At 46.7% G+C, this 12,568-nt stretch overlaps 1 protein-coding gene across 6 annotated transcripts in view; it reads left to right on the top strand.

Annotated features, from left to right (window-relative positions):
- Positions 1-12,568, top strand: part of LOC139057418 (uncharacterized) — a 222,565-nt gene that overhangs the window by 67,589 nt on the left and 142,408 nt on the right. For 3 of the 6 annotated variants that reach the window (XR_011512775.1, XR_011512774.1, XR_011512772.1), the window contains exon 1: positions 9,793-9,865. The exons of the other annotated variants lie outside the window; for them this stretch is intronic. The gene's annotated coding sequence lies outside the window, so the exon portion shown is untranslated. Of the gene's footprint in view, positions 1-9,792; positions 9,866-12,568 lie in introns of those variants that run through there. 6 annotated transcript variants of the gene reach the window in all.

The following is a 12,568-nucleotide window of genomic DNA, read 5'->3' as shown; positions in this document are numbered from 1 at the left end:
GGCAAGTGAAAGTTTTTTATGAAGCTGGTTTTTGTTTAGTTGTTTATGGCCTTACTTATATACACATTAAAATCTTGTTGTGGCAGATTAAGCTGGGTAACAAAAGAGAGTGGCAGCTTTCCTTTTCTCAATGTTTGCAAGTCGTACCAATAGACGTTGAGCCTGACCCATGTTTGCTCTGCGCTGACGCGGAAAATGGACCATCAGACAGTTTGGTCGTCATTAATGGCTGTCCGGACGTTCCGTTTGCTTTTGCAATAAGCGAGAATTGGATAGCACGTGTCGCAAAGCAGATCCACCAGACAGACGAAAGCGCAGATTCCGGAAAAGAAAAAAAAACAGAGACAGAAAGAGAGAGAGAGAAACGAAGAGCGAAAGGTATGAAGGGTAAAAAAGGACGTGCTGTGTTGGCTTCCTTACACTTGGGGAGGGGAAAGGGGAAGAGTAGATAAGAAGAGAAACGAAAAGTAATAGAGTCAGCCATTCACAGAGTCAGTTGCAGGAGAATCTCCTCTATCACAAGCGTTCGTACAGTCCAGTACCCTTCACGAAATGAAGAAGGGCTTTTGTAGTCTTTTGCACGCATTAATGCATAGGCCATGGTCCAAGGATATTTTCTTCTGAGAGCGCTAGATTACTAACACGTTGTGTTTAGCTTGTACAATACGTCGTTCAGTGTCAAAAGATGGACAGCAACAAAGAAGGTGCTCCAGAGTCTCATCGCAACCGCGCAGAAGAGAGAAAGTTAAACTAAATATGCGGATTTGGACCCATACTGGACTTGCAACTTCAAACAAGGTACAAGGGGAATAAATCGACCGGAAGCAGCAACGAGAAAACTAAACAAATAAAGAAAAATATTATTTAAAGACAGTTACAGTACCGAACGAAGCCCAGGTGCTTCACTTGTTTCTTGAGTGCGTGTGTGTATGTCTTGACTGTGTTTCTTCTAAGTGTGTGGAAGTTTTGGCTGACCTAAGCAAACTATCAGAGCCTTCGGGCCTTTCACTGAAGCTTCATTTTTATTCTAAGGCCCTGGGAAATTGTTTGTTTGTACCAGTATGGCGGGAGTGGAAAGTCTGTCTTCTTTTCCTTTAAAGAGTGAGATTCTGCTTGGGAGATGGCGGAAATGCTAGTAGTAACTAATAGGAATAAGAGGCCGCCATTTAAAAGCGCGAACTCATTCACAACTTTCTTCAGAACTCTTCACCCACCGTGGAAAGTCAGTAACTATAAGACGCCGCACTGTTAAGCATGAGGTCGCGAGGCCTGCATTCCAACTACGGCGGAATGGAAAACACTCGTGAACCATGCATTGAACTCTAAAGAATCCAGGGTGGTAAAAATTAATCCCTTGCTCTCCGCTATACTCAATCCTCTTAATTAGATCATTGATTATGACGCACAAAATCTCAGAATCTCAGAAACGAGAAATTTAGCCAAACGCGAGGGACAACCGAAATTTAACGAGTTTTGACCTACTTTTATTGTTTGTTTTCTATCTCTTCACGGGTGAACTATAGGCCAGGGCCTTGGTGTCGTTTTGTCCGCCTTTCATTTTGTGATTGCAATGCTGGCTCGAGCCTTTCCTGGTGCAGCCACTCGACTCGTTTTACCGCAATGATAGTTAAGAGCTCTGAAGCTCGCCTGGGTGTGTCCATCCGTCTGTCCATCCATCCACTTGTCTCTCTATCTGTCCGTCTGTACGTTCATCTGTGAGTTCTGTTACGCCATATCGACATCGTCAGCCAACGTCTCCATCATCAACTACCCACTCACCGTCGCCACTATCGAGGGTCGAGCTCAGTCCCTTGTGGCAATGTGCGCTTAGGAGCCGAAGGTGCTAACCACTTAGCTATCGTGCAAAGGTGACACGCGGCAAATTTTGCGGGGTTTCGTGCGTCTCGCACGCTCTGAGCGGCGGCATCTGCGCATATATTTCATAGGCCACAGCAGACATCGCTGTAAAAGCCGAAGACGACGTGGTGCAAAGAAGTTATGAAGAATTCGCAAAGAAGTTTCGGAGAAAATGGCGGCGTTCACCATGAGATCCTGCTCCTGTCCCTGTAAATAAGTTCAGAGTTGGAGAAATCGCCGATCATCTTCTCACCATTTTTCGCACACAAGGCTGACAGAAGCGGGAGTTCCTACAGATATTTACATTAAACAAACCTTTCGCGTGTACCATAAATACCACCCATGACGACCTACCCGTAGAGGAGGAGAACGAAAAGGAAGAAAAAGTAGAGAGGTCAACCAGACGCGCATCCGGTTTGCTCCTCTATGCAGGGGAAGCGGGTTAAGGGATGAGAATGGATGAGCTTTAGAAAAGCACAAGATTAACAGAGAACGGAAATTGAGCCGCCCAACGCTCGCCACAACTGGGCAGCTGCCAGCAGCGACACGAATGACCGCAGTTGTTTCAGGCAGTGAAACGCACGGTAGAAAATTGGATACCTTCGACGTCATCCGTCGAGAAATTTGCGCCATGCGTGGAAAAGCAAAACATTGTCAAAACACTAATAATCAAAGCTACAGGAAGCTTGAAAGCTCGAGCGTGCCAGTTTTCTGTACCTTCGTCCACAAGCGTTGTTGATTCTGCAGCGCGACAAGCGTAGACGAGGAGGGAAAAGAAACCCCAGGACACGTCCTACCACACTGGTCGACTTTTGTTCCTGAAATTACAGAATGACTACGTACCAACTTGCTCATCTCACCTTTATTTTGAGTACTTCTGCTCCAACAGAGACATTTATATAAATTCTTTTTCGGAGAAATGAGAACTCCCTTCTTTGATTTCCGTCCATCTGCAGCAGTCGGTCTTCGTTTGTAGCAAAGTACTTCAGCTTAAAGCCAACATATTTGTTAGCTTTTTATGCTTACTGCGCTCACGCAACCGAATTTGTGTAGGTGTCTTTATGGTAGGGTGCGTATTTACACGCGTTCTTCTGGTCATCGCGCCATTGCCTGCGAGAGGCCCAATGCTTTGTCATCGGTGCACAATTAATGGCGGCCGATGCGGCTCGTTGGAGCTTAATAAATGCATGCGTACGAGGCGTGTTTGCAGTAAGGAGCTACAAACGACGGTGCTTTACAAGGCTACTGCATCAAGCTTGATCAAACTTGCCTCTAGGTGAAAATACGACTCGGGTAATTACGTTACGCGCAGCAAAGGCTAACGCCCAGAAGCAGCTACTGCAGCTCACTTTTGAAGTAGGAGGGGCAGGACTAGAGCTACACGTGACACAGACTCAAGGTTACATCTGGTGTTGTTCTTGTTCTCTACCTCCGTCTCCACTAAGTACTAGAATGGTAAGCGATTAGTTCAACAGCCTCCCCGGTAACAGTGGTGCGGCCTTGTAGTGTATACTGTGTCTACCTGTATAGCTTTTGTGACACGCAGAAATCGTGCTTCTGTGCGGAGCACCATATGCAAATCAGTGCGAAAGAGATGGACGAGTCAATACGGGCACCAAGTCGGGGACCAGCTTTGTCGAGACGAGGCTAGCAGATGTAACAGGTAGAAGTGGGGCAGGGGGTGCATTAGAGCAGCGGAATTGGATTGACCGACGGTTGGAGGACAGACTAAGTTTCGCGCCGTACGCAATCGCACGCAAAAAAAGGGATGATCAGTGAAGTAACTGGACTAACACAAGTTACAACAAAGAAGCATACTGAGCCACGACAGCTAACTTTCAATAATAGCCACTTCATTTATCCTAGCAAATGCGTAATACGTAAGAGGCTAAGAGACGATCGAGAGAGAGAGAGAGAGAGAAATTAACTTTATTGGGAGACCAGGCTTCTTGAGCCCAAAGGTGGGTAGCCTCCTCAGTCCAGGTAGCCATAGCTCGCTGCCGCCGCCCGAGCACTGTTCACCAACCGCAGCTGGCAGTCAGGGTCTTGCGTCACCAGCAGAGCCTTGAAACAGAAATATTGAGATAGGAGCTGGGTATGATAGCCTAACAAAATGTCTGAGATGCTACACTTGATAGCTAGAATGAAATATGATATGAAAAAATGACAAAGATAAAAACGAAAGAAGGATAGAAAAAATCCGCGAAGAAAGATGATAATTATTCACTAAAAGGAGGAAAAAGAAGAAGGAACGCACAAACTAGATAGAGCAAGGCGAGCAGGTGAGATGCTGGCTGGGGAGCAACGCGAAACGTAGACGGGGACACGAGACGAGAAGACGACACCACGAGCGCTGACTTCCAACAACGTTTATTCGAAAGAAATAAAGCTTCTTATACATTTGCGCACAGGAATCACGCGTGTCACAGACACGTCATTGCACATCACGTGACACACGCACTTCTGCGCATTTAAGAAAATGGTTGCATGTGCGAAACATGGTGTGTGCACACACCATGTTTTGGACACGATCTATTGCGCGGGGGCGTATTCACCTATCCTCACATAAAATCCAACGCTGCAGTGGCTGAATCTTCGGACGCGTCTATAAGTACCATAGCCCCAAAGCTCTGCGACGATTAGGTGTCATCTTTGTTATCCCTTTCTCCATTCCTCCGGTGTAGTGTTGCCAACCGGGCGTTATTCTGGTTAACCTCCCTGCCTTCTGCTTTTCTCTTTCCTCCCCCATGCGACGAGGTTCCAAACCTCGCCGCATGATCAATGTGCATGTCATATTGCAGGAAACACAAGCCCATGTTTGCGAAAGGTTCAGATAAAATACAGCAGCAAAGTGAAATGACCTACTTCAATAAAACGGGAATGGGGGCTAGTCAGTAAAAAGGTAAACAGCAGCGCAATACGAGAGGAACGGCCGCAAAAATGAGGCCCAGAAAGCTCTGTGTAAGTTAATACAAAGGGAAGTAAGGCACAGCACTCTCTGTGTCTTCTATCTGCGGTCTTCCTTTGCCTAACGCGCTGTGGTTCAGCTGTAACGTTAAAAATAACGAGCATTGGGGCAGCTGTAACCACGGCGTTATAACGAGCACCTGTACGTCCGTCCATCGGTCCACTCATTCTATCGAAGTGAATGAAACTCGAATGGTTGTGTGGAAACTATTACTTTACTCGCGCGTAGTGCTGACCTGTTCCTTTCTTTTATTAGCAGGTAATTTATTAGCATTATAAGTACTATAATTAGCCCTATTAGTAGGAAAGTTACTAGCTTTGAGTAAGTTAAGCATCATTCTAGGCGGTATACCGATGGCTATAAGTGAAAATGAATAGCACTAGGACGTTTATTTTGGTTACCAGTAAGAAAAAGACACGTTGCCAGCTGCCAATGAAGATCAAGACAGGTCTGTTAAAGTGCTCGAACATGTTCCTAAGCAGGCCCAGATGCCAAGTAATCCACGTTCACCAAGTTCACCCTATTTCCAGTCGACAAGCCGACAGACGACAGGGTGAATGACGCTTGTGGCTCTAGTCAAGGAGTTATCACATATTATTGCACATTAGCGCGTAGTCATGGCGAATAGGCAAGCAAGGGAGGTGTCACCATGCATTCTGCACCCTGCGGCATTAAGCATGCCCCGCAGGTCAATTATGGGATAAGCAGGCACCTGGGCGCAGTATCTCAGAAAATGAATGAATTCTGTGATTTTACGTGCCGAAATTACAATGCATCCTGAAATAAGAAGAGTGCAAGCCGTGTCTGTAAATAAGCCTCCTGGCTGAGGAATAAAAGTGTGAGTTGAAACGGTGAATCGGTGCGCAGAGTGAAAAAAAAAGGAATAAACGATAAAAGAACACGAAAAGAAATAGCCTTGGATGCGGAGTACTTAGGGCTCAGGCTTTAGGGATGCAGTTCGCAAGGAAAGGTACTTCGGCTGCGCCATTACAACACCTTTGGGGCGGTGATGTAATGCTCGTCTGCCTCATGGTATTTTCGAAGCGAAGCATAGCGTCTGGCCCGTTGATCAGCGGTGGGTCTACGCAAAGGGTATAAGGAAATTGGCTTTTGTATTTGTATTATTTCTGGAACTGTGTATCTTTATGCATATTTGGGCATATTAGTAGGCGTTCCTGTACTATCTTCTGCTGCTTCCTGGACTAGTGAGCAGAACGTTGTGTATGTTTGTGCTGCTTGACTGCATTTGCTTTTCTTCGGCGATCTTTAAAATTCCGTTTTGTTTGCCGCGCGAAGAAGAGTAGCCGGTGCCGCTTAGAGGCGGCAGCCATTCCTATAATACCATTTTAATTAAAACCGAGGTTCATATTCACAAAAACTGCTCTTGTGCCTAAGTGCTGCTTGCAATTCGCGATTGTCACGACCGTTGTTTTGTTAACACGCCGATAAGGGGAGTGTGACCGACGGTATGGCATGCCCGAACACCGGCCAACGGGGAAATACTTCTTGGTAACGGCACTTCGACCGAGCATGTGCGCAGATAAGTAACTGAAACCAAGAATATTGCTTTGCCTTGAGAACACAGTCCATCTGTCCACCTTGCCTCTGACTCTGTCCGCTTACCAACGTGCGCATATTTCTCTCCTGGGACATTTTGTGTGTGTGTAATGTATTAATATCATTTTGCGACACTTCGAGCACTCTATCCCTGTTGTGACATTCTCTCCTTAGCTATTTTGTTATTGTGCATGCTTTATGTTTTTTTACCATAATAGTGCTGTGTGATTTACGATACACTTTCCTGTTTGTCGTAAAAACGGGCAGCTGGAATCATCTTTTGTTGCCAACAGCTCTGCATTCATTCATGTAAACAAAAATAAAAGTAGACGTGCAATGACATTGGACCGCCGAGAAAGTTAATTCAAGAGATTTAACATTACAAAGCAACACTGGGTGCGCAGCTAACGCCGTAGTACAGGGCTGCGGTTTATTTTTATCACCTGTAGGTCGGTAATGTGCACCTAAATTTAAGTATACAAGCATTTTTACATTTGGTCTACCATCAAAGTACGGTCACCGGGGATCGAACACGTGACCTCGTGTTCGCCAGTAGAATTCCACAGGCGCTGAGCAACCGCAGGCGGCAAGCTTATAATGGTGAGAAAATTCGCGCCAATGATGTGAGGAACCGAAGCAGTTGTGAGAGGTATGGAGGCAAATGTGAAGATAGAAACATTGAAAATTGAGCGCGCATGCACTACGCAGTAAATATTGCTAAGCAGAAATGCCCGACCATCGTTTACTTGAAGTAAGGCTTAGAATAAAAAAAAATGGCTGTGGCTTAGCTAAGGTTAAGCCCAGGATGCGAAGCATACTAGCCTTTATTTTAGTTGTTGAACCACTGTTTAGCCTGGTGAACTGCTGTTGCTTGGCTATATTTGGTTCGGCTAGACGAAGAAACAACTCATGCGTTACTCTGCTTCGCTTTCAAGAGTGGAACGCGACAGCGTTCCCGTCGACCCGCCAAGGGGGGTAAGACAATGGGCTACGGCGCAGCGACTACGCGCCCCGCATTGGACGCGGTGAGCGTCGAGCAACGCAGCGTTCGGCGCGGCAACGAAATGTGCGCCTGAGCAAGCGACGCACGCCTGAGCCTTAGAAGCAGCTCGTTTCTAAGGCAACACCGCATCCACCAGAGGCGCTTTTGTACCGCTTTGAAGCATCGTACTCGTGGCTCAGTGGTAGCGGCTCCGTCTCACACTCCGAAGACCCTGGTTCGATTCCCGCCCAGCCCATCTTGCAAGAGTTGAGCCAAAGCCACCTAGAAACAAGCGCAGCTGCTTATATACCGCCGCGACGCCGCAAGCGACGGCGCGAGTTGGAGCCCCGTTTCTCCTCTGTCGTGACGTCACGGTGTCACGTGGTATGGAATGTGGTCAAAGGTCACTGAAGGCGACACCGCCGCGCCTGAGGAGCTGGGTTGAGCTCTCGTAATATGCTTCGCATAAAAAATTCAATTATGGGATTTTACGTGCCAAAACCACTTTCTGATTATGAGGCACGCCGTAGTGGAAGACTCCGGAAATTTCGGCCACCTGGGGTTTTTTCACGTGCACCTATATCTAAGTATACGGTGGCTTCGCATTTCACCCCCATCGAAATGCGGCCGCCGGGGCCGGGATTCGATCCCGCGACGTCGTACTCAGCAGCCAAACACCATAGCCACTGAGCAACCACGGCGGGTGCTTAGAATAACGGTTTTCCGTTCAACGCATCTCTACTGCCACCAAAAGCTCATAAAATTTGAGAAGCCTGGCTTCGACAAGAACGCAAGGTCAAAGGAAATAATTTATTCGTGACGTCCAACCAAGACTGCTTATCCGCCTTTCTATTTTATAAGCAGCCAAGCTTCACCCCCGGGCGTAAACGCATTAGGGTTCAGCGAGCGTCGAGGCGGGAACCGCACCCACACGTGCGCGTTTGCGGGAAGCAGCCTGAATTCCGGTCTTATGTAGAAAGCGCCGTTCGCGTCACGCAATGCGACAAGATATTTGTGCAGTATCAGCTGATTAGGAGTCAGTCCACGTGCTACATTGTGCTCAGGGAGTGGAATTTGAAACCCACTGGTCGTGCCCGGCCGACAGAGCGTCCGTGAAGACTCAGTTTCGACAGCATGTGGTCATATATAGGCGTAGGGCAATTAATTACAGGGTGACTGCATATCTCACTCTTATTTTAGCTTCAATAAAACGTAAAATGTGCGGATAATATACATTTGGTGTCTACACACGTTTAGTCGTCCATTTTGAGCAATTCCAGCCGAACGCCAACGACAGAGAGAACGTTGTGCGTGTTTGTGTTTCTGAGCAGTTTCCACGCCGGCTGTGGCACAGGTGAGCTTGAGAAAGTTGTCTCTGAGCCTAGCCGTTCTGCTTGGCCCGTTCAAAAATCAGGAAGGCGTTGTACTGCAGTGCTTCTGGACCCATCGCTTTTATATACTACACGATATGCAAGCATTTACAAGGCTACTAAACTCTCACAGAACATTAAGTCTACTAAATGCTACACTTTCATGCATCCGGAAAGGACAAGGCATAGCAAAGCATTTTGTGGTGCCAATTGTAAAAGTGGAGGAGCGAGAGCAACGATGAAGCCCCCGGACTTCATTTTCTTTTAGTGCCCCTCCGGCATCACCTACACTAGTTATGTTTCGCATGCTTTGACGAAGAATTTCCAAATCTATAGGCACGGAAATTCCCGATTTACGACATTTTTTCTCCTCATAATCCTAAATAAATTGCATTAAATTTACCAGTACATAAGTACACACACATAGGAACAATATGCAAGGTGTTTCTGCAAATACCTTAAAGGGATTGACAACCAATTTTCATGGTACCCACATATTTTAGTGCAATGGAAAGCTTGCCGGCCACAGCGTCTAATCATGAAGTAGTAACTCGGAAAACGCCGTGGAACATTTTTTATCAGAATTTGTCGATCTACACTGAGGATGGAGTCGTTCAGTGGAGCATGCTGAAAAGTGTGATAGGTGAGTGCGATAGCGATTATTGGCCTGCACTAGTGGGAGCCAAACGACAAGTGCGGCCGTAGGTGTGAGAAAGTATTATTTTGTTTATCAAGTCGATGATCCTGCGATTCATGTCTTCCAGAGTGTTAAAGTATTTTTGCAACAATAGCTACGTGTTTTCGCGGTTTCCTGTCCATTTTGTGCATTTGTTTACCGGAAGTTCCTTTATTTCGCTTATTATGGATACCTTGCCTTTAAATCTGGATTTTCTTGCTCTCGTAATGCGCACTGATCTCGACAATTAGAGGGAATCAGTGACAACAACGTTAAATGTTTAGCTTACTACCGTTATGCGATCAGTAGCATTCTTGGCTGCGATCATCATCATCATTAAAAATAGAAGATAAGGAGCCTCGTGGGCACGTGGCCTCGTGTGCAAAAGAGGAAAATTCGACGCTGAGTACGGCTGCCCCGTAGGCGCTTCGTCGCCGACCCCTGGCCCCGACAACGTGAGTCCAATGCCACTTATTTCGCACCATCTTGTTTGTAGTGAAGTCCGTAGGTTTTCAGCTCTTGTTTAGGTAGCGACATCTCCTCTCACACGCAGCCGGCGTCGGCCGCCGCGTTCTTCCTAACCTCCCGAAGCGGCCCAGCGCGTAGATGGCATCCGACCGTCAACGGCCACTGCTGCATCGCATGAGTCAAATATAAGTTTCAGTCATGGCGCCATACAGTCAAATGCGAATCCAAAAGTGGCTTAGCACTGCAGTGGTGAGGCCGAACGCGAAATTTGTCGCCGTACTTGGTAACTGTACTTACTGGTGGTGACCGTTCTCAACCAATCTTTACCACGACGCCAGCAGCGTTGTATTGGGTTCGCGCGATACGCCTGCCGCGTTTCTGTGGTCCCGTCGACCGCAGGAAGTTCTTCGCACATGGAAAAGAAAAAAAAAGTTAACGCGCAATGAAACGCTCCTTACTGCGGGCAAATGACTGGCCCCGCAGTAACTTGCACGACTGCGGAGGAGCAGAATTAGGAAGAACCTGGCTGCCAAAAATGAGCGCCTCCCATTGACATTAGTCGGTTCGTCAGCGGTGCTTCAAAGCTTGTCGCTACTTAAGGCACGGTCACGGTGAAACGCAAACTTCAAGGGGTCACATAGGGCTGCAGTAAGGTGAAGGTATGTAGGCTTCGTTGCAGTCTGGCGCATCGAATCCACATTAAAGAGCACAGAATTTGAAGAAAAACATTAACTGCTTTTAATGTCATTGATTGCTGCCAAGTACCACTGAACCGTCAGTTTTACGGTGAAGGACGTATTTGTTAGAGAATACGGCAAGAAATCGAAACAAAGTTGGCGCCACGATTCTGAAAGCACTGAACTGGGTCCGACCTGAAGAACGGTGGATTGGTCGAATTGGTGGTGTTCCATATTATTTAAAAAACAGCGCTACCAACACAGGACACAGCAATGAGATTGGGACACACATGGCCTGCGTCCCAATCGTTTTTCTGTGTCCTGTGTCAGTAGCGCTGTTTTTTTGAATAATATGGGTCCGAATGCTCTTTTGTATTTAATTTCTAATTGCTAAATTTACTAGGGAGTCACAAAAACGCGACCGGCGTGCGACCCAACACGACAGGCCTCACGGAAGCTGGCACGAAGCGCCTAAGTGACGAATGACTTCTTCCGCTGACGACCAACCAAGAACAGACGTTTTGAACCAAACAGACGTTTTGAACCAAACAGACGTCATTTGTGATCGCGTTTCGATTGTGCCAGTGCGTCAGGGTAAGAAACCGGGAAAAGCGTTGAGGGGTGCGTTGAGGTGCCGTAGAGCAACCACGACACGTTTTCAAGAGGCTGCTCACTAAGTGTGTATAAAATATCAAAACCATAACATAAAAAAATTACGGCACGACCAATCTTAAGTTGAATGTCGACATTAAGTCGATTAGCATTGGACCAATCAATGTAGAGGCACAGTGTCGCCACCGATGAAAGGCGTCATACATCAAGCGTGTATTCAGCTGGGCTCCTCTCTCGCACATTCCTTTGGACACGCTGCTCTCTCAAGCAGCGCTGCCGCAAAGTGTCAGAATATATATTCAGTGAAAATTGTCCTGATATGCATGGCACGGGTTCTTTTCCACCTAGCATCGAAAAAAATTTAAATGAGTTTTATTTTTAACTGTATATACCACTGACGAGCGACGCACTTTCAGTGGCACATAGCCAGTGACTTAAGTGGCCCACAAAGAGGTTGATTGAGGTAAGCCGCATACCATGTCACCCAAGTTGGCGTCGAAGGGATTGAATTGAAAGCGATTGAAAACAGCCTCTCACTCCTTACCTGTGTGGCAGCAATGGAATGGCACTTTTGTGCCACCTTAGCCAGGGCTGGCCAAGGGCCATGACAGCCGGCTGCCGTGGCTCTTCCACCACTCCAAGGGGCTTCCTGACCCTGGAAGCATAGCGGCACCCAAGTTGTCTGCCTGAAAGTTTTTAAGTGACCAATTCACCTGAAAGTGTCCCTTGCCTTTGCAAGGGACACTTTCAGGTGAATTGGTTTGCACTAAGTTTTAGCTTCAAGGGACAGACAACTGGCCAGGATGTGTTGTGAGACGTTGATGGAAATGAAATTACCATGATTTATAGTGATAGACTATAGGGCGGTGTTCGCGATTTAAGTAGGAATTATAGTGTTAAATTGGTAAAGAAAATCTAAAAATAAAGAGTAAGTGACTAGACCTGGCCGTGAAACCTTGGTACTTCGGATGTATTCTATGAGATTACTGTACGTAAGCCAACTGTTATTACCTACAGCAAAATTAATTCTTAAAATTGTACTTGGTATATTATTAGACATTCGCGTTTATTCTTTGCTTCGGAAAGCAAAAGCGCACGTATGGCTACGGCAACATGCTCAACTGCTTATCGCGTATACAAGCGTCGGTTCGTTTTCGATGGGATTGGTTTAGTTCTCACTGGTTAAATACCAAAGCAGTTTGAAAAGCAAGCCACAAAAACACGTAGCTATTATCACCGAAATACTTTAACACTTCGGAAAGCATGAATCACAGGAAGATCGCCTTGATAAAGAAAACAATACTTTTTCACAACTTCAGCCGCACTTGTCATCTCCCTCCCGCTAGTGCTGGCTTATAAGCTCTGTTGCGCTCACCCATCACCCTTTTCAGCATGCTTCCA

The sequence above is a fragment of the Dermacentor albipictus genome, chromosome 3, assembly GCF_038994185.2.
Source record: "Dermacentor albipictus isolate Rhodes 1998 colony chromosome 3, USDA_Dalb.pri_finalv2, whole genome shotgun sequence".
Taxonomy (NCBI): Eukaryota; Metazoa; Arthropoda; class Arachnida; order Ixodida; family Ixodidae; genus Dermacentor; species Dermacentor albipictus.
The sequence above is the reverse complement of the archived record's forward strand: the minus strand, read 5'-3'. Positions and strand labels throughout refer to the sequence as shown.